Source organism: Numida meleagris, chromosome 2 (assembly GCF_002078875.1).
Source record: "Numida meleagris isolate 19003 breed g44 Domestic line chromosome 2, NumMel1.0, whole genome shotgun sequence".
In the NCBI taxonomy this organism is placed as follows: Eukaryota; Metazoa; Chordata; class Aves; order Galliformes; family Numididae; genus Numida; species Numida meleagris.
In genome coordinates this window covers 2,069,563-2,095,363 of record NC_034410.1, presented here as the reverse complement: position 1 = coordinate 2,095,363, position 25,801 = coordinate 2,069,563, and the positions used below count along the sequence as shown (strand labels likewise).

The window sequence follows — 25,801 nt, the reverse complement described above, 5'->3', positions numbered from 1 at the left end:
GAGATCTATTTATTTTCTAGTTTTTTTTTTATCTGGATGAATGCTGAGTAGTCCCAGGGCTTGACAAGAAGACCTTTGGGGTCTGGCTGTAGGTCCCCCTGCTCATTGCAGGCAAGTTGGATGAGATGGCTTTTGAGGGTCCTTTCCAACTCAAATGAGTCTACAATTCTACGATTCTATGAACGGAGGGGAAGGTTCAGGCATGAATCTGCTCTCCATTTCTCTACACCTGTCTGGATCTTACATTGGCATTGCATAGCGATACGGCTTGTCTCCCATTTTACCATGCTTTTGTGACTAAAGCAGATGAAACTTTCATCTGCCCTGTAACTATTGAGGAGTTTCTGACATTGTCTAGCTTTGTTTTGATTACCAGGAAAGATGATGGCACAACTGTAGCTGTGTCTCTTAACAGGACTCCCAGCCTTCATACGATGCTGTGGATCAGAGCTGTACCTGGGCACATGTCACAGTACTTCCACACGGAAACAGAGGGTGAGTGAGAGCCTTAACAAGAGTGTGAGGAATCTATAGCTGTTACACACTCCTAAGAAAAGATCTTTAGGGTCCCACACCCTTGATAGCAACACTGATGGACTGTACCACTGAAGCAAACCTTTTGTTGTGCCATTAGACAAAGATACTCTCTGCTCTTATCATAATCCATATCCCATCCTTACCCCCTGAACACAGTCAAGGGTGCCCAGAGATGGGGTGGGTGAAATACAGAGGATCCTAACCTCAGCTTTGCTCTGGCCTTTGGGGTCCCTGAGAAGCCCTGGGTGCAATCTATGCCTTTCCCCCCAGGCAAGCAGCAAGTGCTGATGAGAAGCATATGTCATAGAATCAGAGAATCAGAGAATTCACTCTCTTCTTGCGACCACCTGTGTCAAAGGACACAACTTACCAGCTGTTAGCTTTGGTCTGGTGATCAGAGAACCACCACCTCCATGTTCAGAGCAACGGGGCCCAACATCCCCTGGTTGCCCTTGCATGCTTGGCTCATAGGGTCCTTCTCTAAAGCTCTGCAGTGAAGTGCTGTGAACTGAATGGAGACTATCTGCAAAGTGACTTGTAGCAGCCTCTTGTGTTCTGAGGAGATGGTGATGCTCTTCCCACCTGGCACTGAGCTGGTGGCAAATGCCTGGAGGCCTGTTTAAAAGGGAAAAACACTTGACAGCCCCATCTGAATTTTAAACCTCTGCACTGCCATGTTTTTTATTTTTAACTTGGCTCCATGTGAGCGTTTGACAGCCAGTGCTAGCATCTAACCTGCTGTCCTCCCTGCTTTGAAGGAACCTCAGCAGACAAGCAAAGCTGGGAGGCAGCTGGACTTTGATTTTTGTTTTGCCAAGGGTTGGTATCCTCAGCTCATAGAGGGCAAAAGATAGGATGGGAAGGGTGGTCTCTGTGCTTGCAAATAGAAGTGAGGCAAATGGGAAGGAAGAAACATATGCAAAATATTTTCCCCTGGTTTGGAAAAGGAAGCATGGAAAACTAACAGCCTCAAAGCACAGGTTGTGGCTTTTGGGAGAAAGAATGTGAGCAGTCACTTTCTCATCCTGTTTCTGTCATTCCAAGGCTTGTGTGAATGGGCTGATGTTGAATCCCAGTTAGCCATAAAATAACAACAACAAGTCTGCCCAGTGGCTTCAATTTGCCAATTGTGAGCTTTCTGCACCTACAACAGGACATGGAAAGACGGAAATCTGCAAAACATCCCAGCTAGGAGTGCAGAATCCTTGAAAAATGTAATCTCACCCATGGGGACAATCTGATTAAATGAGTGTTACTTATTGTTCCAACACCATGGCAATGTCTCCAGTAGGAATACAAATCACTTAGTATACTGAGATAGAGCCAGCTGAGCAGGTACCGGGAATGAGGGAGTTGTTAATTAGTCACTCAGGAGGAAGAGCTATTGCTTTTTTGTTTATTTATTTGCTTGTATTTTCTGCCTCCTCTCCCCATTTTTTTTGTAGTGAAACTAATGAGATAGAGTGATCGAGTGAATACTGAGCACATCACAGTGTTTCCCTTGGCCAGATGGGACAGCTGTGCAGGGTCCTGAGAAAATCTCAGTGGGCACAAATCAGCACTGTCTTGATGAAGTCAGCGAGGGTTCTCATCTATCACTTGTTTTATTAATACCACCCTGTCTACAGGTCCAGACTCTCCAAGAACACATCTTCTATTTCATTGCCTCTCATTGAAGGCAACGTGTGAGTGCTGATTTGCCCAGGCTTAGGATCTGGTCCAGTTCTTTCTTTCCATTTTTTTTTTTTTTTCCCCTTCTCTCGTTCTCCCTCTCTCTCTTTTATAGCAGCATTGGAATTGCTGTAAGGTTTACAGTGCAGTAATAATCACCTCATTATTATTAATAACCATGGCAACAGAATGGAAATTAATCACACTACTTCTGTTTATCCCCATAGAAACAGAGCCAAAACAAACAAGACTTACCCACAATGCCTATTCCTAGAAATCATACATACTACATAATTACCAATGAAATGAACCAGCAACTATGAGCTGCCTAGGTTTTCCAGTAGCACCTGGGGAAAGGTCAAGGGTATATGATCAGGTCAATATTCAAAAAGGATGTGTCCTCTGATTGAAATCAGTGGATGATAAATATCTCCATTAACTGCTCATTTTGTTGGTTGGCACTTTTCATTATATGCTCTTACTGGAGACTTACTGCTGTGTTACATTGACAGAGATAGTCTTCATTTCTTGCACATTTTATGGGATAAGTAGTTCTAAGCTGCTCAGCGAATTGGAGGAGAGACGTCAGAGAATTATCAGTTTCTGAAGAAGCTCCATATACAACAGTTCATCCCATCTGCCAAGCAGTAAAGTACCAGTACAACATGGAATGTAATAACTGGATAGAGGATGAACACAATATAGATATCTTTGTAGTGTCATCATGCAGTAGATATGGATGTATTCCTCATGCTCATTTCCTATGCAGAGAAGTGAAACTTCAAAACTTAATTTCACTGGAGAATCTCTGTTCTGCCAGTCATCCTCCATTCAGATTCATCGTCATAGCAATCCAACCCCTCCAAAAATCATTACTGCATTTTATCCAGGCTGTCACCAGCAGACAATCTAACCCTTGCATCTGCTTTTGCCTACAACTTAATGACACATGCGGGAGACTACTTTGCAGCTTTCAAAGTAAAGAATTCATCCCTCAGATGATCCTTCAAAACCAGAAGTTCTGCTGATTCTTATCTGCAGATGCAGCCTCACAGATCAGAGTTGGTGCAGAAAGATGAGGGAGGCACGGGATGTAATGATGATTAAAACACAGCCCTCTGAGAATCTGTATGTTGCAGCAAGGTCTGGGCAGACTTAAACCCTCAGGGTACTTGAATTCAGTTGTATGTTCTCTACTGCTTTCAGTACAGAAGTGAAACTTAGCCATGGGGAGAAGGGACGTGTAGCTGCCATCTAAGCCTTGGTGGATCTTCTGACTTTAATTTAGTCTCCTGCAAATCCAAAAAAAATCATATCATATGCCTCTTATCTGTATCTCTTGCCCTTAAAATGGAGAAAATAATCTCCATACTTTCCTAAATACCATTTACTTTGTTTACATGGTATACAAATTTTGGGGGAGAGAGGAGCTCTCTTGCTATGTCACTGTACTGTGTATTTGTACAGAACTGCCAAACCATGTTCAAATGGAGGAGTTCAAACTGGAAATGATGGAGGGAACAGCTCTGAGAACAATCTACTTCATGAGGTTTAACTGACCTTTTAAGCTTCCCAAAAAAGACGGAGTGGATAATTAGCTGGGACGAATCCCATCTGAACATCCTCCAGCTCGTCCTCCTGAATCCAATTAAACACAACTTTTCCATTTAAGAGGACAGTAGAGGAGAGATTGATATTGTTATTAGGCTGCGCAATGACACCCAGAAGTATTTTTCAGCCTGTTATATATGATCCACTCCCAGAATTACAATTTCAAGTCCAGAAGTCACCAGCAGGTCCATGAAATTACAGGCGCTGTACGCAGTGCCCCTCAAAGTAGTTTAAGAGCAGGGACGTGAAAATTGGTGTCAGCACCTTTGCAGTTCTGCATCATACATTATTGTCATGCTCTCCACTGACTATAGATAAATCCCAATGAGATTTCCTTGAGTAGATATGCAGGATGCGTTTTTCAGGTTATTTGGCTAAAAGCTAGTATCATTAACTAAAGACTGGATGAGGATTGGGAATGCATGCTCTGTGCTCAACCTGGCCACCGACTGAAACCACAGAGACTGCCTCCCACTGTCAGACTGGGGCAGGAGGAAGCTCCCTGGCCCTGGAACTTCTAACATGACCCAGAGTTACAACATGGACATTTGATGTGCATATGGGTGTCCCTCCAAGCTTCCACCTTCTGTCCCAAGGGTTCTATCTGCTAAACCTATTTGTCTTCAGGACATCTCACAAGGCATGAGATACTCACTCCGAGAGAGCTGATTTGCTCCCTAGAATGCACATGTATATTTAATCATATGGATCCAATCTGCTGTGATTCAGAGTTCAAATAATTCATTCATCAGCAGCAAACGAGGATTAACCATCTTTTAATGTTTATGTGAAGAGTCTTCCAAAGAGGAGCTACTACTCCAACATACCTTTGGGAAGCTGAGAGAAAGACATACTGGCTGAAATCCTCTTCTTTCATGCTTCATGGGAAAACAAGATAGATCACTTAACGATTTATTCTTAAAAACTCTTCATCACTTTTGGCAGGAAGAGGTCTTATTTTGCATACATATTAAATGTGTAGGTATACAGTGAGACATGTAAATGCTTATTCCCACATAGTCATTTCCAAATAGACTCACATACCCACAGAAATGTTCTCACAGTGCGGCGTAGCATGCAAAACACAGCAAGTTACTTGCTGTAGGGGATGAATTCTTCCTGTGATTCTCATAAATATCACTGACAACTTTTTCTGCAGTTGAAATAGGACTGGCAGGCAGTACTTTTGTTCTTCCAGCTTCCAAGAAGGAAGAATTCAAATAAAACATTATGAGAAATAATAAGCAGAGTGGAGCGCTGTAATCAGTTTCCCGAAATGTCTGTGGAAATGCCTTCATTTGAAGGCTTTGGAAAAAACAAAATCCTAGACAGTTGCATGTCAGGAATTATGTGAGTAGAGTGGTTTCTTCCCCAGAGGAAGAAGATGGAGCAGATGACCTTTTCCTGCCTTCTTTTACCCATTTTTGTTTGCACCTGTAATTCTATGTCTAGACTTGCCAACTGTCTTTGAAAACTGATGTACACTGACATAGTAATTTATCCATAAATGCAAACTTAGTTCCCTGTAATTTACAAAAATAGCACTGGTGAGGCCAGGTCTGGGGTGCTGCGTTCAGTTCTGGGCTGGAGCATTTCTCATATGAAGAGAGGCTTAGAGAGCTGGGTATGTTCATCCTGGAGATGAGAAGGCTCAGAGTGATCTCATAAACAGGTGAATATCTGATGGAGGAAATAAAGTAAGAAAGAAGGCAAAACCAGACTCATCTCTGTGGTGCCTGGTGGCATGGCAAGAGACAACGTAGATAAACTGAAGAACAGCAAATTCCATTTGTAATATTTTTAATGAGATGGTTGTTGAACATTGGATGAGACTGACCATAGATGTTGTGCAGGCTCCATCTGTACTAGACCTGTTTGGGATGGAGTTAATTTTCTTTGTTTTAAATTCATGACCAAAACAATGCTGTCATTAAACCAAAGTAGTAGCTATTGCTGAACCGTGCTTGCACAGTATCAAGGCCTTCTCTGTTCTACACTCTGCTCCCCTACAAGTGAATAGGTTGGGGCGCATGCAAGTTTGGGAGGAAGCACAACCAGGAAGATGACCAGAAATAACCAGAGATATTCCATGATATACAACAGGACATCATACTCAACAATAACATGAGAAGGAAGGTTTTAAGGGAAATTAGCCTTGTCTTTTCTCAAGAACAGGCTGAGCATTGGTCTGCCCATGGGAGGTGGTGAGTTGCCTTTGCAACACTTGTTTTCTTTCTCATTTATCCCAGTTCTCCTTCACTTAGTAAACAACTTTTGCTTTTTACTATTCCTTTCCTCTTCCCCTGTCCCATTTGTGGGGAGTGAGGAAGTGAATAAGAAGCTGTGGGGCACTTAGCTGTGGGGTTTACCCCAAATTCCATCCTTGAAGATACCGAAACCCAGCAGCAGACTGGACCAGACGGTCTTTAGAGGTTCCTGCCAACCCCAGTGATTATGTAATGCTGTGACTGTTGGCTGCTGTTGTTGAGTGTTAGTGTCCTGGGCTCCTGCAGTAGAGAAAAATCATAATAAGCATTCAAGTTTCTAGAATACCTATATTCTTTTTGATTTTGTCATTTCAGTGGAAACTCTCCAACTGATAGCTTTGGTATTTTTCTGGCATGCCTTTGCTTGAATACTTCATAGGGTTTTTCTTGCTGTAGATTCATTGTGTCTCATCACTCCCCACATTCATAAATACAGATCTTTGATTATTTGCACTTTTTAAACTCAAAGGAGGGCACAACTCTTCCCTAAAAAGGTCAGTGTGCAATGCTTCTAGGTGTATGACCAGACTGAATGAACCAACAAGTAGGGACAAGGAGCGTCATAGATCAAGAAAAAATAATTTCTTAGCTCTTGAGTAATACAGTATTTTAATGGGTCTGTGTAAAGCAAAAATTTTATTACTATGAGAAAATGTCATCGTGCAAGTTTTCTGAGCCTGAAATAAATCATTAGGTTTTGTGTCTTGGAAGAAAACCATTTGTGGAACACTTAAAAAAGTGAAGCTGTCTGTCAGCTAACTTGAATAAAATGAGAGTCACAAACTTTTACATAGAGTGTCATGGGGATTATGTTTTTTTTTCTTTAATCTGGAGCAGAATCCAGCCCTAATATCCTTCCTGCTACTTACTGAGGATAACAACATTGCATTTCATGATAGTACTGCCAACACAAAGTAATATTTTATACCAAAGACATCTACCCACAAACTCTGACCTTTAAAATATTATATAAGGCTCTTACTAAGAGATACAAACAGTTTGTAAATGTTTGGAGGGATGATGAAAGGAGAAAAGTACTTCTCCCCATACAAACTGAAGATAGATTTTGCTCAAATCCTAGCTTACTTGTGTGGGAAGGATTTCTCAGTTCAGGAGTCATACGTCCAGGCTATTCATGCAAGGAGTTTGATGCTGTATTTAGTGGTAGAGCTGGAAGCTTCATGATAGCGATAACTTACAAAAGCAAGCAAGACATCAAGTCCTCAAGGTATACATCCTTGTTCAGCATGATTTGATGGTGGCAGGATGTTAGAAGCTAAGAGATAATGAAACACAGTTAAACACAACGGCTTTCTTGATGTTCAGATTCCTTAGGCAGCCTTATGGCAAGGAATGTTTGTAAAGGCAGTGTTTTCCTGCAGTGGGAGAAAGGTTATTAATATCTTCCATCTTCAGCATATCTCTCTTCTTTTTATCATTCCCACAAATGTGCTGCCTCAGACAGTTGGTCTGAGGACTATGGCAGGTGGTCACTAACCACTTCCAAATCAATTCCAAATCTCTCAGAAAGGCATTGAAATCCACCATCTCTCCATCGTACATTCTGATTTGCAAGGATCATTCTTATTTGTTTGCTTCTTTTAAGGGCAAAAAAGTCATTTTTCTTGTTACTCCCCATTAGGCTGCCTCTCCTAACAATAAATTGTTTGGCCATATTCCAGATCTTTCCTTTAGTGATCTTCTGGATGTGAATTAGTTACAACTCACAAGTAACAAACCTTACAACTGGCTTCACTTAACCTCCCCTGCTCATTTGCTACTCTTTCTGCCTTGTGTTAACTCCTCCAGATCATCAAATCAATTGCTTGTCAAGACATCGTTAGCCTAATGGTTTAAAGAGCAGGTAAACCCAAAGGAAGAAGTTGCTATCAGCATCCTTACATGTTTCTTAAAAAGGCTGAAGGCAGTTTATAAGATTCATGTGAGGTTACAAATAAAAAACAGCTGAATGATTGCATCATCCTCATAATAAAAAGATAGGTAAAAACAAAGCCAGGCTTTTTGAAGAGAGGGGAGAATAGTCTAAGAAAGATGTTTTAAGTAATAATAATGATAACACCAATTACAATACACTTGGTTTTCTAAAACTATCTAAATCTGTTACGTCCAGCCCTATGTAAAGATGCATATGGCAGAAAAAAGGGAAGGTGTGACACAAAGACCTTGCACCTTCCAGTGCACGTTTGAGGTTTTGCTTTTCAAGTTGAGTTTCCTCTGAGGATATTGCATCTCTTGTCTTCAACATTTGTCAGCTGTGAACAATCGCAGGGTTTCTTCAGGCTCAAGAAAAAGAGTTAAAATGTGTTCTGGGAGATACTTCAAATAGAAATGAAAGTCTGCAATGGAGGAAGAGTTACAGTATTGACACCATACCTGCTGACTAATTACATACGTGGGCAAGTGCATTGGGGCGTATGCTACAAAAAAAGTCTATGAATTTTTATGTAGGGATTGAAATGACTCAAGAAAGACTATATTTTATTTGTTTTCCTTTTAGACAAGGAATGTTTTGGAGATCAGAGTGCATTACAATTTCTCTTTTTCTTTTTTTTCCCTCTTCCCCCCAAATGCTAACACATTGCCCTAATCAAATAAAAGGAGAAAGTTTTTTGGTGGTGGTGATGGTGGTGGTTTTGGTTTATTTTTATCTTACTGGAATTTCCTAAATGAGTAAAAAAATAAAAATTAAAATATTTTAGTAGAAATTTACAATTTTTTTCTTCTTAAATGAAAGCAGGATTTTATTTTCCCAAGAGATATTTTGAGAAATTCAGAATTTCCTCACCACTTCAATGTTTATTTTTCAATGAAATTCTGACAGTGAAAAGAAATACCACTTGTTATTTTGAGGAAAATATTTAAAATTCTGATAAAAAATATTCTTATTTTCTAGAAGTTTTGCAAAATTTATGTCTGCTGAATCTAATTCTTGGCATTCTAACCCTTGTGTTCAAGAATTACATGCAAGAATACTGATGGAAAAAAAAAAACATATTTTAAATCAGTTCTGAATAAATATTTCAGAAATTAGACTATGTCATTAGAATTAACTTTTTCTTAGAAAACCAAATCTATTCATTTAACCAGAACATTCAGTTTTCAGGTCCCATTAAAAATGCACATTTTTATAGCAAATTTGTACTCTATAGACCAGATCTTCATTGATTGTAACAGGAGGTGAGATACCCAGCCCATAGGACTATGTAATTTGTGGTCTGAATTTCACTTCTGTTGCGTGTGTTTGAAAACACAGTTTGAGCATTGGCTGCTTTCACCAAAGCATAAAGCAAAAGTATCTCTACTGTTATTATACGAGTGGGGAAGAAAATCAAAAGCTATACGGTAGAAGTATTCATACTCAGGGCCTTAATTTTGCAAAGATTTTGTGACTTTGTGAAACAGGAGTCTTCTTTAAATCAGCCTAAAAGAAAAGAAGGAAAGAATAAAATTTTGATCTCAATGCAAACATGTAATAGACAAGGAACAAGGAGTGAGTGTAAAACAGAGGAATTCAAGGAATCAAAGACTACACTAATGAAGATGGTGCAAATGGAATTTCAGAAAGATGTCAAGGCATTGCCACTGTTTTATAGGCATTTTGTAGACTAAGGAGAGCTGATGATGGAAAAGATAAAGAGAAATATAACGAGTTTATGAAAATTTTAGTGGATTTTTTTTCCTCTGACAGAAAACATTATGGTTTCTAACCCTTTTAATAAAGCGTCATAGCAAGTTGTTAACTTTGGGGAAGACTTAAGATGCTCTGGAAAAATTCTGTCCAAATAATGGAGCATAGTCAAGAATAACCTAAGAAATCATCTCTCATTTTTCTCAAGTCAACATGAAAAGGTACTTTTTCAGACCACCTACTACGATGCCTAAGACAGCATCAGAGCTTAAGGGTGTATTAAGTAATCCAGATCTCCTGCTGTCCCATGCCACAAGGCCTCATGTGACAATATATTTGGTGAAGGGTTGTAAAAGTTTTGTGTTGTTTCGATCCCAGCTATCCATGTAAGACACCACAGTAGGTGGTCTAAAATATGGTCCTCAGTTTTTATGGAGATTCTGTTTAGTTCACTGGAGCACAAAAACAATTCCTAGAGGTATTTATGAGAGTGTTTTGCATCCTGATTTGAGAGGGAACTAATGATTTCTCATTCAAGCTTAGTTTTCCTTAATTGAATGAGGTTCGAATAGGCTAGAAATTCACTATATCCCAAAGAACAATGCAATACTCTGTTAAAAAGATCGATGGAATTCTTATATTTATTTTGTCAACTAAAATTGAAGGAAAAGATATTTCATTTTTCTAATTGTTAACACTCCTACAATGCTTGCCAGATGTGGCCTTAAAGTGAAGGAGTGGAAAATTTTCTTTACAAAATTTTCTTTAAAAAGTCTGCAGTCACACAACATTCTGTAGGGCTGGCTGCTCTGGTCCCATTCATGTTTAGATTGGATCTTCTTTCTCCGGCCAGTGTTTTTTTTATCAGGTGTTTCCCAGTGTCCTCAGCACTGATGGGATCATCACTAAACATGCAGAAGTTGAACCTGAACTCTTGCCCAAGGAGAAGCTGGAGAATCAATTTGGGGAAGCCGGTACTGAGAGCTATTACATTATCTTTCCAGCGCTGATCTTGTAGCCTAGATGAAATCAGTTATACAATCACTTTCAAATATAGATGCCTTATGGAAAGAAACTGCCTCTTTATTTTGGCAATTGAAGAAACAGCTTGTTTTCTAGATAAAGCTGACTCTGAACTCCCAGGTGTGGACTTTCAGTCTGTCTCCTTAAATCTCTCTTATCTCATAAAACGAAACTACCAGATTTGATTTAGATAAGGAGGAAAGATAAGTGCAATGACTTCAACTGAGTTTTCATTTGAAAGGGGACAGACCAAATGGAGAGAGATTTGGCTCCTTGCAGCTATGAAGCATTGGACTTTGAATGACCCATGCAAAGAGAAACAGGTCTGATGCTCAGCTGGAGTAAATCAGCATAACTTCAGCAAGACTGCCTTAATTTACACCAGCTAAAGAACTACCCCAGGCTTTCATTAATGGTCCCTGAGCAAACCCATTTGACCAGACAGAAAAACCACAGACACATCTGTTTCCTGCCCTCCATTTCTCAACCACCACACCCGCTTTTATCTGCAGTACGCTCCATGGTATGACTCACTCTAAATACAGAGGACATGCTCTCTCCTTGCCTTCAAATTAGGAAGTGAGAGGTAGGCTGTTTTGAGGGGTCCCTGGTGGACTTCTGGGTGGAGAATTGGAGGTTCTTATGTATAGACATATGGGGTTTTTTTTTTTTTTGCCATCTGAAGGATGATATTACAGGAATAATGGAAGAAATATGTTTATTAGTTACATACATTTCACATTTCTAAATCGAGCAAAGGGTACTAGTTACAGGGAAATACTACATTTTTATGTGAAGGGCATGAGTTACTGGGAAAGACTTCATTTTGATGTGGCTTAAGTATAATAAAAAACATAAATAAGACCAGATACAGAAGAATCCAGAGTAGTGCACCATGGGTTTTGTGTGCATTTCTATAGCGCTTTTGCGTGGTCACAGAACAAACAAAGGAAACATCCATCAGACCATTTGGGATGTCAAACCCATCAGAAATCCTACATATCTCTTACTTAGACTTTTGAATCTGACCTTTTTATTTTTCACTTGGCTGGATACAACCAGCAGTATTTGGCAGCCTCCAGAGCACGCACTGCTCCTGCATCAGTCTCCATTCAATTATCATTCAGGAACAACCAGAGGAATGAGGAGAAGAATAAATTAGACCACACCCATGATTTTGAGGTCCAATCTTGTGATGCTTGCCAAGGCAGAGAAATGGTGTTGGGAGGGCCAATATTTTCCTAATTGCCAAGAAAAAAAATCAAAGCAATAGACCCATATAAATAGGATCACTTATACATCAGAACCTCTTAGCCAATGGAAATTTGGAGATTTCCCCCTGTGCTGAATGATCGGCCTCATCCAGTGAATGATGCTAAAACTGTAATTGGTTGTACAATGGATTACCTATCTATTAAAAGTACTTCTCATGGCATGAACAAGTTGTCCCTGAGAACTGAAAATGAACTGGTTTACAATATGCTCTGACTGAAGCTGTTTCAACAGTTTAGGCATTAGAAACATTCCCTGTCTTGATTCAGACCAGCATTTACTTGTAACCAGCAGCAGCTATATTCACACTTGTTCTCAGTTCACATCATCTCATACAAACCCTGACCTAGATTTGCCCTTTTCTAAACTTTCATCCAGAAATTGAGAGCTCTTTCTTCTTTCTCACAACTTCTGGCATCACCACCTCTCTTTCCTATCCGACAAACTTCATATTACATCACCACTAGCCTTCTATAGTCTTAGAAAACAGCCCCCATCTGTACTCATTAAGAGGTTTTTATAACCTCCTTGAATTATTGAGGATAAAGTTAATAACTTTCTGTACTGTATGAAGATGAGGGAAGAATGGATTGATCTGGGGCTAAGGAATAATTGTGGTTATAACTCTAACAAGGAGTTGGCTTCTAATCTGGACCATCTGCATGTGTTCACAACATGCACTGATCTGCCACATATCCTAAAAACCAACTTTGTGCCTTTGCCTCTGGATTACTCTTGCATTATCTGCAGTGTTATATGGACAGTGCAGTTCATTCATCCTTGATGCTGGTGATGAATGTGAGTGCACCAAAGCAGGTATACTGAAAAAACATTGGCAAAATGGTGATTTATGAATTTACTGATTCTGAAATCCTTTACAACCCACCTACGTGTAAAGGAGAAGCTGTAAAGCAGCTCTAGGGAGAAGAGAGTAGTGCCAGCTGGAATCACAGATCTTAAGCACAGACAAAGGAGTTCAAGACGTAGCTGCTGTTCCAGCCATAGATCTTCTGCATGCCAGGCAGTAATGGGCAGGATGTCATGTAGGATATGCCTTGTAGCTGATTAATGCATAGCCACTCCACCATAGGAGTGGGCCGCACACTTTATATGCATATGTCTTCCATGACAAATCCTAAACTCCTAAATCTGGGAGGTCTAATCCATACCTACAACATTTCCTCTTTTTACACATCATTATTACATGTACACCCATTCTATACATTTATTTTATACTTCCACTGTCTAACTGCAATAGATCTTTGTGGTCTATTACCTTAAACACATTTATTTCTCAAAGACATCGAAGGTGGTATGAAGAGAGGATTGGGATCTAGCTTCACAGGAACATATAACACAGACCTTACATAAATTTTCTTCATAGCTTTGAACAAATCATCTAATTTTTACATTTTCCTTCTAAATATAATAACCATGTTACCATGTGTCCTATGTATATCACAAGAATGAGGCTAAAATTAGCTGGAGGATTGCTGAAGATGTCTAATCATTGTAATTGCAGTCCCAGTGCCAGAGAAACCTTATCTAGGTTTGGATGACACTCATCATGGGAGTTTCTCTGAACATCGCCTCTTGTTTTCCTTTCTGTTATCTCAGGAGTGCAAAGGTCTTCTATTTTGGCCAGAAAATAAAGAGCATTTGTGAACCACATACTGATGTTCAAGGAAGGAAACAGCATGTGTAATTTTTCACACATGATTCCAGTCCTGGGAGAGACCTCACTGACTGCAGCTCTGTACCAGCCCAGCCATAAAAACCATTAAATGGCATTACCACAGCCTTCCTTCCTGATTAGACCTTCTTACTCACTGGTAGTGTTCTGATCTCACAACCTCTACTCCCTCAGGTAACACCACTGAAGCCGCAGAGACGGGGCTTAGGCTGGGACTAGCTGGGCAAGTCAGGCCCTGGAGTTTGTCTGTGGACGAATGAGAGATTTGAAGAAGAGTATTTCATGGAAATGAGAAAAAAATGATGGAAAGTCTTGCTTGATTATATTAAAATATTAAGCTATTAAATTTTTCGTATACAGTGACATTTTAACTATATTTTAATACTTGCTAATTATTGATTATTGATCCAGAGCATTCCAGAAGGATTTAATTTCTTTTTTGCTTCACATAGTTCTGCAAATTACATTGGAAAAATATCTAACTACTCATCTTGCCTTTAAGCAGAACCATATTGCCCCTCTTGATAACAACTACACGTATTTTTTTTCCCCCACATTTCTACCCTCTAAATTCAGTGAGATAATTACAGCTTTCACCCAAACTCTTTCCACTGCTTTCCTCAGATTCCTCCATCACCTGGAAACTGGTGTGTCTTTTGGTTGAGTTCGGAAAAGCTACATTCTGATTCAAGGTGCAAATGCAAACCATCTTTATGACTTCAGTGGTTCTTCAGGAAGACACTCAGCAGAATTTAACTCAGAAAGAGTTCTGGCCAATTTATGCTCCTTCTCCATCGTCTCTGTGGACATTGATTCCAGTGCATCAAATTTGGGAAATGTTGGGTTGAAAATAGCAGGGAAAATCGAGGTCCTGTTTTCCTAGGTTTGTCCCTTCTTCAAATGCAGTTTTTGGAAGTTTCTCTGATTTAAGTGGTGTATGAAATCTTTTATTTTGCCTCTCAACCCCGTGACATTTATAGCTATATTCAGAGGACAACTTTCCTCAAATATAAGCAACTCCCAAAAAGCTATGAATTTGAGACCAATACAGGCAGGCATTTGAGTGAGACAATGCCTGACCCCTACACGTGTTAGCACAGTAATCTCCTCTATAATAATAACTTGAGTCACATAGTTGGCCAACTCAGATGGCTTCTAGTCAGGGTGAAGTATCGCAAGGTCTTTTTGTGGTGTCATTCACCATTGCTTTCCTCTCTCCTGCCCTCAGGCCATCCCCAGAACTCTTCCTGCACTGCATTTTGCACGCCCATGCAGTGAACCCAAACAGGGAACAGATCCAGTGGGAAAAAAAAAAATGTGATTTTTAATTTTTTTTTTTTCTGTGTTCTTTTTCAGCTGGATCGGTTCCTTGGTCAAGTTCAATGAGTGGCCACGCAAACACTTGTCCAGACAAAATGTGTGTGTCAAAGGAGAGGGAATGAGAGGTATGGATGCGGGGTGCAGAAATGCAGGGATTTGGTTCAGAAGACAAGAGCATTAACACAGAACATGTAACCACAGTCTCCCTTACTTATCCAGGTGTCTCTCTTGAAAATGACTGAAGAATTAGAAGGTTTCAAAGCCCTTCTGAAATTCTGGACTCAGAAGGACAGAGCCTACAATGAATGCAAGCATATATGCACACCGGCACAAACGCACAGTGTGATCCTTTGTTTCCACTGAAATAATACAGTGCAGAAATGATGAATATTTCCTTATCTTGGCTCCTTTCCTGCAACGAGGGAAAAATTGGCTGGTACAGAGGGGAACACCCAGGAAAACATTTAGTGTATAGCCTGGTTATTCGTTCATAGCTGTGCTACATATTTGTTGAGATCAGAAAGATTCCCTCCAAAGGTAGAAAATAAAAGAATAATGTCAAAATCAAAGTAATAACAAGAGCAAAAAAGTGTTTTCTCCTCTCTTCGATGAAAAGCCCAAACAAACAGAAGCCAACATGCTGCATGTGCCACCAGCAAAGCAGAGACTTGAACAGCAAGTCCTTTCTCTTTCCATATATACGTTATGAGCCAGTGTTAGGGTGAGGGAACAGCAACTTTAAATTGAGTGGGAAGAGAGGAAAAAGAATATCAGTCTAATAAAAGCCATTGGGGTTAGATAAATTACAGAGAAAAGGGAGAGGCAATTTCTGTCCATTTTAACGCCCACATGCAATAGGGAACAAGTGAAAATCAGACCTGGGGATAATTTGTGGTTGCTTTTTCAAATCTGTATCGAGGTCCAGAAAAAAAAAAAAAAGATATAGAAGAAAATTAATCAGTAACGAGAAAATTCCCCCAGAAATACCATGACAGAAACAGAAAGTAATGACTTGGAAATTAAAATCATTTGAGGTAGATAGGGCAAATGCTGGCAAGTACTCTTGTTCTCTGTTGGCATTTCATGGAAGCAGGAGATCCCATTACAAGGATGTTCCCATGGCTACAAATACAACCTCAGTCAGCACCAGCTCTACATATCATTACACAGTTGCCAAAGATTCACTTGGCAAGAAAGACTGGCAAGTTCACTGCACTGTTACCCGTGGGTCTGAGCTTCTTGGTCTGGTATATACATTCTTCACAATAAAGATCACTTTGAGGGGCCACCTCCTCTAAGAGCTGTAGACCTTCCCATAAAAGCAGACTCCAAGCAATGTGATGCTTTAGTCCAAATTCTTGTTCATATGTTTTGGATTGATTCAGCCTCAGCAGATCAAAGAGGCCAGCTACTGAGTCCACTACCAAATACCTAAATCTGGCTCTACCTAAGCACAGTGTGAACATTTTACACGCAGTGCATTCCCTCTAACTCTTGTACCTTCTCTGGTTATTAGATTAGGAATACAGCTACTATAAACCTTCTGCAAAAGAATGGAGAGTGTCAGGACTTTATGGATGCAAGTTCAGATCCAACTGGCAGTTGGATCACCGTCACTGCATCTCTGTTGTCTACACTGACAATGGGGCATTAACTTCGTTCCCAAATGCAGGCGTTGCATCGGTTGAGAGGCAGTAGTTTTAAGTCTACTTGCATGCAGAAGCTGACCAGAGGGGCTGGATCTCTTCGAAGTCTGTATCACAATCATGAAATTCAACTCTTTTAAGCCCTTCTCTAAATGTGAATCTTCCAACCTTAGTGGAAGTCTTTCTCTATGTTGCATGACATGTCAGTAAGAAAGCTGGGGTCACTGATAGAGCCTTCTGGTCTCTGTAAACAGTGTGTGGGCCTCTCTGTGCCTCATCTGTTTCAGACATGAGGTTTCTACAGCTCTCAATACATATTCTGGCCTCCACATTTTCAAGACCAAGCTTTATTTCTGACTGGCTGATTGTTATGAAAGCCCTTGTCTTGCTAAGTATATTCTCCATGCTCCTTGTTAGCTTTTTCATTAGCTAAGTAAGGAGGACCTTTCTCATCTAAGTCTATCATCCTGGCATTTTTTCCTACTCTTAAATTTTCGGTATCCGCTGTGCTCTGTAGAACTGTGACAATCATGAGAAGGACCCTGTTTTATCAGCCATCATATTAGGACTTGCAGACCATGAACAGGCTGCCATGGGAATCACAGTGAGAGGAGGTTCTGTAATACAAGGGAGAGTTCTAAACTGTGTATATCAAACTAAAAAGCAGAAGCATGTGGGAGAGACATTAGGACAGCCTCACAACAGATAATGATGTTGTTCAAAGTCTTTTCCAGTTGCCTGGACAAATGATGGTGCTTCAATAAGGGTTTCCTACTCCCACAAGATTGTAACAAACACTCTCAATTTGATTGTGCAGGATCTCAAATAATTTATGAATAATCCAGATGCAGGGTGCAGTGTTTGCTCCATGGACAAAACAGGATATGTGGGGGTTTAGGTAAAAATTTGAATGTTGCAAGGTTCAAGAATGGGGTCAGTGCAGAGCGGGAGTGCAAGGAATGAACTGTGATCCTCCAGCTGAATGAGGGCCAGCTCTCTTTTGAGACCTGGAAATGAGGAAGGAAAGGAAGTGGGTCTTTTAGGTTATACCCCTCCAAAAGAGGGCACTAGGAGCTCTTTATAACCACTCCAAAGAAAAGCTCAAGAAAGCCAGGCCCTTTTCAACTGTTTAAAACTCTCCTGAGACCCAAATAAATATATCAAAGAAATCCAGAACAGGTCATTTACTTAAAATGATGTGTCTACCATTTAATTCCCATTCAATTTCAACACAGAGTTAGCCAAAAGCTGTCAGAGTCCTGGCTCGACACAGGAGCAAGACCTAGGAGAAGGCAGCAGTGTGATTCCCTCCCTGTGCTGCTCCTGCCACTCTCATGAAGCCTTGGCATGGGAAGATAGACCTATTTCATTTCAGGAAAAGAACAGAGAGGCTATAAATCCCGACACGGTATATTTATTGAAAAATGAAGGTAATAACATTAATCCAGATAATGAGCTGTATGTTTCCCTGCCTCAGAAAACCTCTTAGCCAGCGGAAATAAATCCACCTGAAATTTAGCAGCAGAGTAACTCCTTTTCTTTCTTCTTCTTTTTTTTCTTCCTTCTCCTGCTCATCACAAGTCTCCCTTCCTTATATACCACTGGAATTTAAAATACAGGCAAAAGTTGTGGGGTTCTGAAGAGGCTGAATATAGTGTGGCTATGACAGTTCCTCTCCTTTCTGGATGGAATGGACCAATAGTAATCTCCTCTTAAATGTAGGGCTGTATGTCTAAAGAACATACACAGGTTCTGTTACCAGTCAGTGGGCATCTGAACAACTTGGATGTGGGATAATTTTATCTCATATCTAAGCCAGATATGTAAATAAGGACAGGTATGTTGCATTATAAGTGAACTGTTTTCTTTCTAGTACCAATAATCCAGCTTCAAGACCAGTTCAGCTATTCTCTCCACTTTTAATGTTAAAATTAAGGTTAGATTAGTCACATTTTTTAATTTTTGGGGGTCACAGAGTCATAGAATTGTATGGGCTGGAATGGACCTTAAAGACCATCTACTTCCAACACCCCTGCCATGGACTGGTTGCCAACCACTAGATCAGGGTCACAGGATCATAGGATGGAAATGAATTACCTCAAGAGGCAAAGCCGTTTTTCTGCTATAAACCACTAAATTGTATAACGCTTCATACATAAATATGGAGAAGTGTTAAACTAGATCCCTGAAGAGTTTATTGTAAGGGATGACAATGTCCTACTTAAAACCATCTTAAATAGAGGCATTTTTTCTCTTCTCATGATTGTAATCTATTGTCACATTACCCATCTCTTTTACGCCTCTCCGTCTATCAAAGCAATCTTCACGTTCTGTAGTATTTCCAAGCTTTACTTTCTGCTTCCTCTTGCATGAAATTTTGGTAAGCAGAAGTATTACAGAAAATCATAACTGTGATATAAAAGAGTTTATTTTTCTCCCAATATGGAAAATTTTTCTCCAACTGAACCCTTAGATCTTCTGAAAACATCCTATAGGAGGTACCATAAAGTGAAACCAGTGTTGCTGAAACGGGTGCCTTAGAGAGGACCCTAATTATTTATCTGCTAAAAATAACCTAGTCTGTTTTCCAAGTGTGTTGAAAGATGCTGAGTAAAGGCAAAGTGCTCATCATTTTAGATAAGCAGGCAGCTTATACAATTTTGGCAACTTTATGACCATGAACTGCCAAGATGAGCATGTCATTTGGTCATCCCCATAGCATTAGCAGCAGTTTTTCATAGAAGAGAAGAAGATCGGTTTTAGCTAAGAAAATTTTTTCTGTGTTCTTAAATTTCAAGGCAGGATTTCATTGACAAAGTCTGTTCCAAGTCTATAATTTGTTCTTTGCATTATACCAACCTTTTAGGAACCTAAAATACAATTTTGTATCCATAAGGCATGAGAGTTCTGCATGTTCTGACACACATTTTTCCTTGTTCATCTTTCATTTGCAGGTACTTATTAGTGATTTTAAAATGAACTGTTCATGCTCAGCTATTGAAATTCTTGAGTCTGACTTCTCATGATCAATAAATTTGCCAAACTGCAAACGTTTCTCCTTGAGATGTAAATTTTACATGTGTAAATTTTAAATTTCCGGTCTTCATGGCTCAAAATGATGTCATTGTGACCTTGCCATTATTCTAATTGACTAAATTAGAGCCTGAAGTTCCTGTGAGATTTTGAACTTTTGTTTGTTCCTCATAATGATCATTTTTTCCTCTATTTTTAAATTAAAAAAAAAAAAGAAAATAATTCACACTTCAAAAATAATCTGACTTTAAAAAATTCCGGACACAATGCAGAGTGCACACTCACAAAGATTTTTGGTTTCAAGCACTTCATTTGTCACTGTTTTTTACCAGGTTATTCTCTGACTACTCTTATTTATTTAATTTGGTTATCAAAGAATTAATTTATCTATGAATGAACATACTTCCAGAGGAGAGGTTGCCTGATCTCTCAGGGCATGACCAGATAGAACCCCAAGTGCCATAGTGAAGACTTGTTCCCATACCTGCCAATCTCAGCTGTAGTGCCTGAAGCACCAGGTCATATCATAGAATCATAGAACCAACAAGGTTGGAAAAGACCTCCGAACTCATCCAACCATCCACCTACCGCCAATATTTCCCCACTAAACCATGTCCCTTAGTACCACATCTAAACAGTTCTCCAACACCTCCAGTGACAGTGACTCCACCACCTCCCTGGGCAGCCTATGCCAGTGCATTACCACTCTTATGAAAAACAAAATTTTTCCTAATATCCAACCTGAACCTCCCTTGGCACAACTTGAGGCCATTGCCTCTCATCCTATCCCTGTTCATGTGTGAGAATAGCCCAACCTCCAATATAATGGCAGACGAGACTCATTATTACAGATAATGTCCTAATGACTGAAAAAAAGAAAAAAAATAGGTCAATCATTTCCCCAACATTTCTATTTCCTGAATATTGCAAACTTACAAAACTCAAGACTGTTGTATACCTAAATACTCTGTATGTTCAGGCCTTCTTTTATTTTGACATACTGTAAACCTTATGGTCTTAGTTTATTTTGCAGCTGTTGAATTTCATGGGATAAATGTATTTTGTATGAAAATAAATATATTAGCCTTTATAATATTATAGCTTACTATTCTGTGAGTTTAACTGAAATAGTCATGCCCTCCAGAGGTAAATGCATATTTCTTCAGTACTGTTTGTGTTCAATGTACTTATATCCTTTGGAAGGTGATCAGAAGTTTATGAACAGATCTGTCCACCAGTTATACATATTAAAATAGTTAAATAAATGAAAACAGATGAACTTTTTGTACACAACAGATCCCATAGATAAATATATTCTTCTTATATTCTATATATTTATACTTGCTTGTGACTTTTGGAAAAAAAATCATCATATATATTAAAAGAATGATTTGGACTACAGAGTTTTTCTATGGTAACTTGCTTTTGAACTGCTCTCTCTAAGTGTTTGACAATACAAAAACACATTTGACCACAGCAATTTCTTTTCTCTTCTTGAGGGAATGACAAGAATTTCAGCAGCATTTTCAGTTTTTTCTTCCTTGGTTTGTTTTGCTAATAGTTTGACATTCTGCATTATTTATACCTTTCTATGTCTGCTTATGGACCATGAATGGTCCCTGTAGTTCCTCCGACCCACATCTTAGTTATACCCTGTGTGTTACTAGCATAACACACACTCTGTAGTAATAATAATAATAAAAAAGTCATGTCTCTATTTTCCTTTAGTTTATTATTGAATTCACTTATTAGTCTTATTTTCAGGGCTGCTCTGTCAACACATGGAGTGCAAAGCCTCTATTAGAGGAACCAGGGAGGGGCATATTCTCTTATTTTATTATTACTGTTATTATTTTTGACCACAGCCGTCAGAGGGAAATCATTAGAGGAAATCAATTCAGGATGTGAACAAAGCAAACGTTTTTAATAACAGACTTTTTATGACTCATTGTTCTCACCAGTTGCTCTGGCTGCACAGGCTGTTTGTCAAAGGAAAGCTCACCTTCAAATATAACAATTTTAAAAGGCCACGAAAGTCTTCATGGCGTCATCCTGGAAAACACGTTTGGCACCCTCCTAGAGGTGATGTTGGTTCCAAGTATTCTCAGAGAGAAAGGAGTTTCTTCTAGCTTCAGTAGACACCTAAGCCTGTGAGAAACACTCCACATTCACAGACCCACTTCTCCTGACTCTTCTGTTTGGCTTTTTCAGAACACATCTGTTATCAACACAAGCAGTGAGGCATGTCTCATGGTGCTCATCTTGTCCACTTGCATGCCGTGGGTTTTTCATACTCCTTGGCTGCAGTGAAGCAAACTCTGAACGAGAAAAGGGTTAAGTCCTACACATCGATTGAGGAATAAAACAATATGTTAAATTAATTAACAAAATAAAAACAATATAATTGTAACAGATGCTTGTCTTTCATAAAAAGGGCTAAGTAAAATAATGTGCCTTGAAGCCAAACAAACATGATGATTACCTATTCTAGGATTTATTTATAGTCAGAGTTTGTCAGAACAACAGGAAAAACAAACAAACAAACAAACAAACAGGAGAAGTGCCTAATTGTCAGTTAGCTTGATATCCTTCATCCCATCCAGCAAAGTGGTTTTGGCCATATCACTTCCAATGACTGTTGAGGCCTTTTTGCTACAGCAGATGTGCTGGGAGATGCTGGCCAATATTTTCCAGATCTAGAAGTAGAAGATTTCTCAGTAGTTCAGATTGGCAGCACAAATAGTACCCTCATTATAGGTATGTCCATTTTGTATGTCTTGGTGTAATGGATGCGTTATATTGAAAATACTCAAGCAAGTATCCATTCAATATTAAAGATGATTTGAATTGAGCTCTCCAGGGTGAATTCTGAATGTGAACTCAGCAGGGGATTGTTTTCTACTTCAGATGCAACAAATTTTTTTCAGCTACAATATTGGAGTAGCATTGAGTAGATGATATGAATATCTGAAATCACAGTTGGTTAAGAGGCTGATAATTTTAATTGTCCCCTTATGTCCAAGACCTCATATTCCTTGAGAATGAGATCTCATTTTGATATTTTGGTTAAATTCTGATTTACATATTGCTGTAACTTTTCGATCACATTTATTATATGGAATTCTAATGGACTTTCTATGTGCATATCCCCTTAGGAGTTGTATTAGGATTTATTTCACCGCATGCTGCCTAACTTCTCCCTGGAGGTAGCTATTGCATGAAGTCCTACAATAAAGACTGAACAACTACTTAGTCTCTAAGTATTTTTTTTTTCTGAGCTGGTGGATGCACTGGAGGGAAAACCAGACCAAACCAAACCAAACCAAACCAAACCAAACCAAACCAAACCAAACCAAACCATTCACCACAAAATTAAGGTAGGATTCAACTGGGAAAAGTGAATAAAGAAGATGAAATCACTTCTTAGATGTGACTGTTTTCTGATCTGTCAAAGGATCCAACATCTAATATAACATCTCTTAACTCCCAGGCACAAATACTGTCTTCCTCTCTAAAGAAGAGCACTCATGAAAGAGATGGAAAATGGAGAAGCCAGATTCAGTGATGGTGGAGTTTTAAACATGTGCATGGCTCTCTGTCACCATCAGCAAAATGGCATCAGTACCTGCAAAAGTGCATTACTTTCACCCCAATAAAGACATCTAATATAGACAGGATGAATTCACGTCTTTGAGTGCTTTAACCTACCCTGCTCTCTAGAGGTAGATCCTAGATAAAAGAATCATTATGGGTGTGTGACATCTGCATAGTTGAAGCTGAGTGAGTTGAAACCCACTCCAGTTTTGGAGATATAGATATTATACTTTAGTTATTGAAAAGAAAGGAAAAATCAAGGTGCAGCAGTAAGATATTTATAATTAATCAGAAATTACATTTTCCCACGTACTTTTTACATTTTTTATCTATAAACAAACAAGTAAAATAATGCCTCTTTATTTTTATATCAAAAACAAATAACTGCAGTATTTAGGTCAGAAATAACGAAGTTTGGCCAGAAAATCTCATTTCTGTTTGACAAAAAAAAAAAAGGGGGGGAATAAACAGAACAGATCCGAAACCCACTCGACAGTTGTTGTGAACAAACGTAACAGAGTGGGAGGGAGGGAGAAGAAGGTACAAAATGTCTTTTCACCAAGAGGATGTGGAATAACTAGCTCCATGAACCTGCAGTGCTTGATTCATTTGCAATGACTTGATTCTGTATTTCTCACATCCTGTCTGAATACATTAACTATTGTCTATTTTTTCTCACACTTTTTCTTCCTGTGCTGCCAATCAGATATTCCATCCTCGACTGAATAAATTACAATAAAGCTGAAACCAGTATGTTTGTTAAAGAAAAAAAAAAAGATTATAATTAACTGATACTAGTTAATTCAACTGGTATTTTTTTTACAGTTTTAGTCTTGCCGAATATATGCAAATACAGTATCTGAGTCTCAATTCAGAAGTGAAGTATACAAAGACAGTCCTACTAAGCAGAATGTAATTTTTCTTTCCACTGAATATTGAAAATGTCTGTGGATAGAAAGAACTTATTTTGAAACTTCAAAAGTTTTGTTTAGAGCACTTTCTTCTGTCATGAAAGATATTTTAGAAAAAGTATTTTGATAACAGTGCTGCATAATTTAAGTTTTTGGATGGCATATCTGAGTTGGATGCTGGCCTCCAGTGATGTAAGGGAAAAAGTAAGAGACAACATCTGAAAGGGCAGGAGGAAGAAGTGAAATAACGGAGGGGAATTAATTTGGCAGGAAAGGAGGAGAAAAATGCTTTAGATACATAGAAAGATATGATGGTCAAGAATGGATGATGAACAGAATCAAAGATATAAAAATGACTCTGGAGTAATAGAGAAATCATTGCAAGACTGGGAAAAAAAGTTTGTTCTAAGAAGAGAATCTAGAGGAAAGCAATTTATCAATGTGAAAGAAAAAGAAATTAATATCAGGTCAAGATAAGACAGAGTAACCTGAAGAGAGAGACATGTGAAAAGAAGGAAAGAAATAAAAGTCAAAAAAGTCTTTGGAAAAAAAGTTATGGAGAAAGAGATTGATCTTGCCACTTATTTAAAGATCCTTACCCTACTGCATCTGAATGATTTCCCTTCAGGACCTCATTTTTAGAAAGGAATTTATTTTCTTTCTTAGCTCTTTGTGGCTGAGAGACTGAAAGCAGGGAGGGGAGATCTTAACCATCTGAGTCATACACAAATGTGAGAGCTAAGGCTGAAAGGAATTTCATTTCTGATCCTTCGGGGCGTGGGGGAAGTCTCCTCATTGTTTAGCTTAAATAACGTTTGCTAAAGGAAAATAGAATGCATCAACTCCTGTTTGTTAAATGCTGTAATAAGGTCCCCTCCTTGGGTAATAGCGTCACAACCTGTGACATCCAGACTTGTGAAGTGCTTCTCAATTTACAGATGAGGTTCAGTCCAGGGAAAAGCCTATGTACTTGTGTGATTTCAATTACTAGCGTCAAACCTTGGTTCATAAGGTGTAAAGGACTTGCACATGGGAACACTACACGTTGTGGCTTAATTCTTGCTGCTGTGGGAGGAGAAAGCTATTAACCCTCAGCAATTGCATGGTCTCTTTTAGGACATCATAAAGAGGCTTGATATGCACTTTGCCACCTTACCAATTTAATGCATATGCAGAGATTGATATATGTATATAAAGGAGAGAGACAGAGGAGTTTCCTTCTTTTAGGAATGGAAACCAAACCCAATATCTGTGGACCCTAATTTCTCCTTTGAGACCCACTTTTAATGAAATTATTTTTCCAATTTGTCAGTGAAGTAGAAACATATCATTTCTATTTCCCAAAGATAGAAGGAAAGAAGTCTTAGAGGAAGCACGCTACCTGTGGTTATCTTTTTCAGTGCAAAAAAATATTTCTAAGTATAGACGTATCTTTATTTATGGACGCCCTGAACAAGAAAAATGATTGTTTCTTTGGCAAGAGAAACTGACCTAATTAGTGAGAAATCAAGAGATCAAGAAAGGAAAGAAGGAAGAAAGGAAGATAAGGGAAGAAAAAAAGGAAGAGGAAGGAA

General features: G+C 39.0%; 2 long non-coding RNA genes across 2 annotated transcripts; one reads left to right on the top strand and one right to left on the bottom strand.

Annotated features, from left to right (window-relative positions):
* LOC110394734 lies at positions 423-20,361 on the top strand. Its single transcript, XR_002435835.1, has 3 exons — positions 423-495; positions 15,080-15,168; positions 15,263-20,361. It is a non-coding gene; the product is annotated as an uncharacterized LOC110394734 (long non-coding RNA).
* LOC110394732 lies at positions 21,436-25,583 on the bottom strand. The gene is made up of 2 exons (XR_002435834.1): positions 24,827-25,583; positions 21,436-22,040 (listed from the first exon to the last, which is right to left on the bottom strand). It is a non-coding gene; the product is annotated as an uncharacterized LOC110394732 (long non-coding RNA).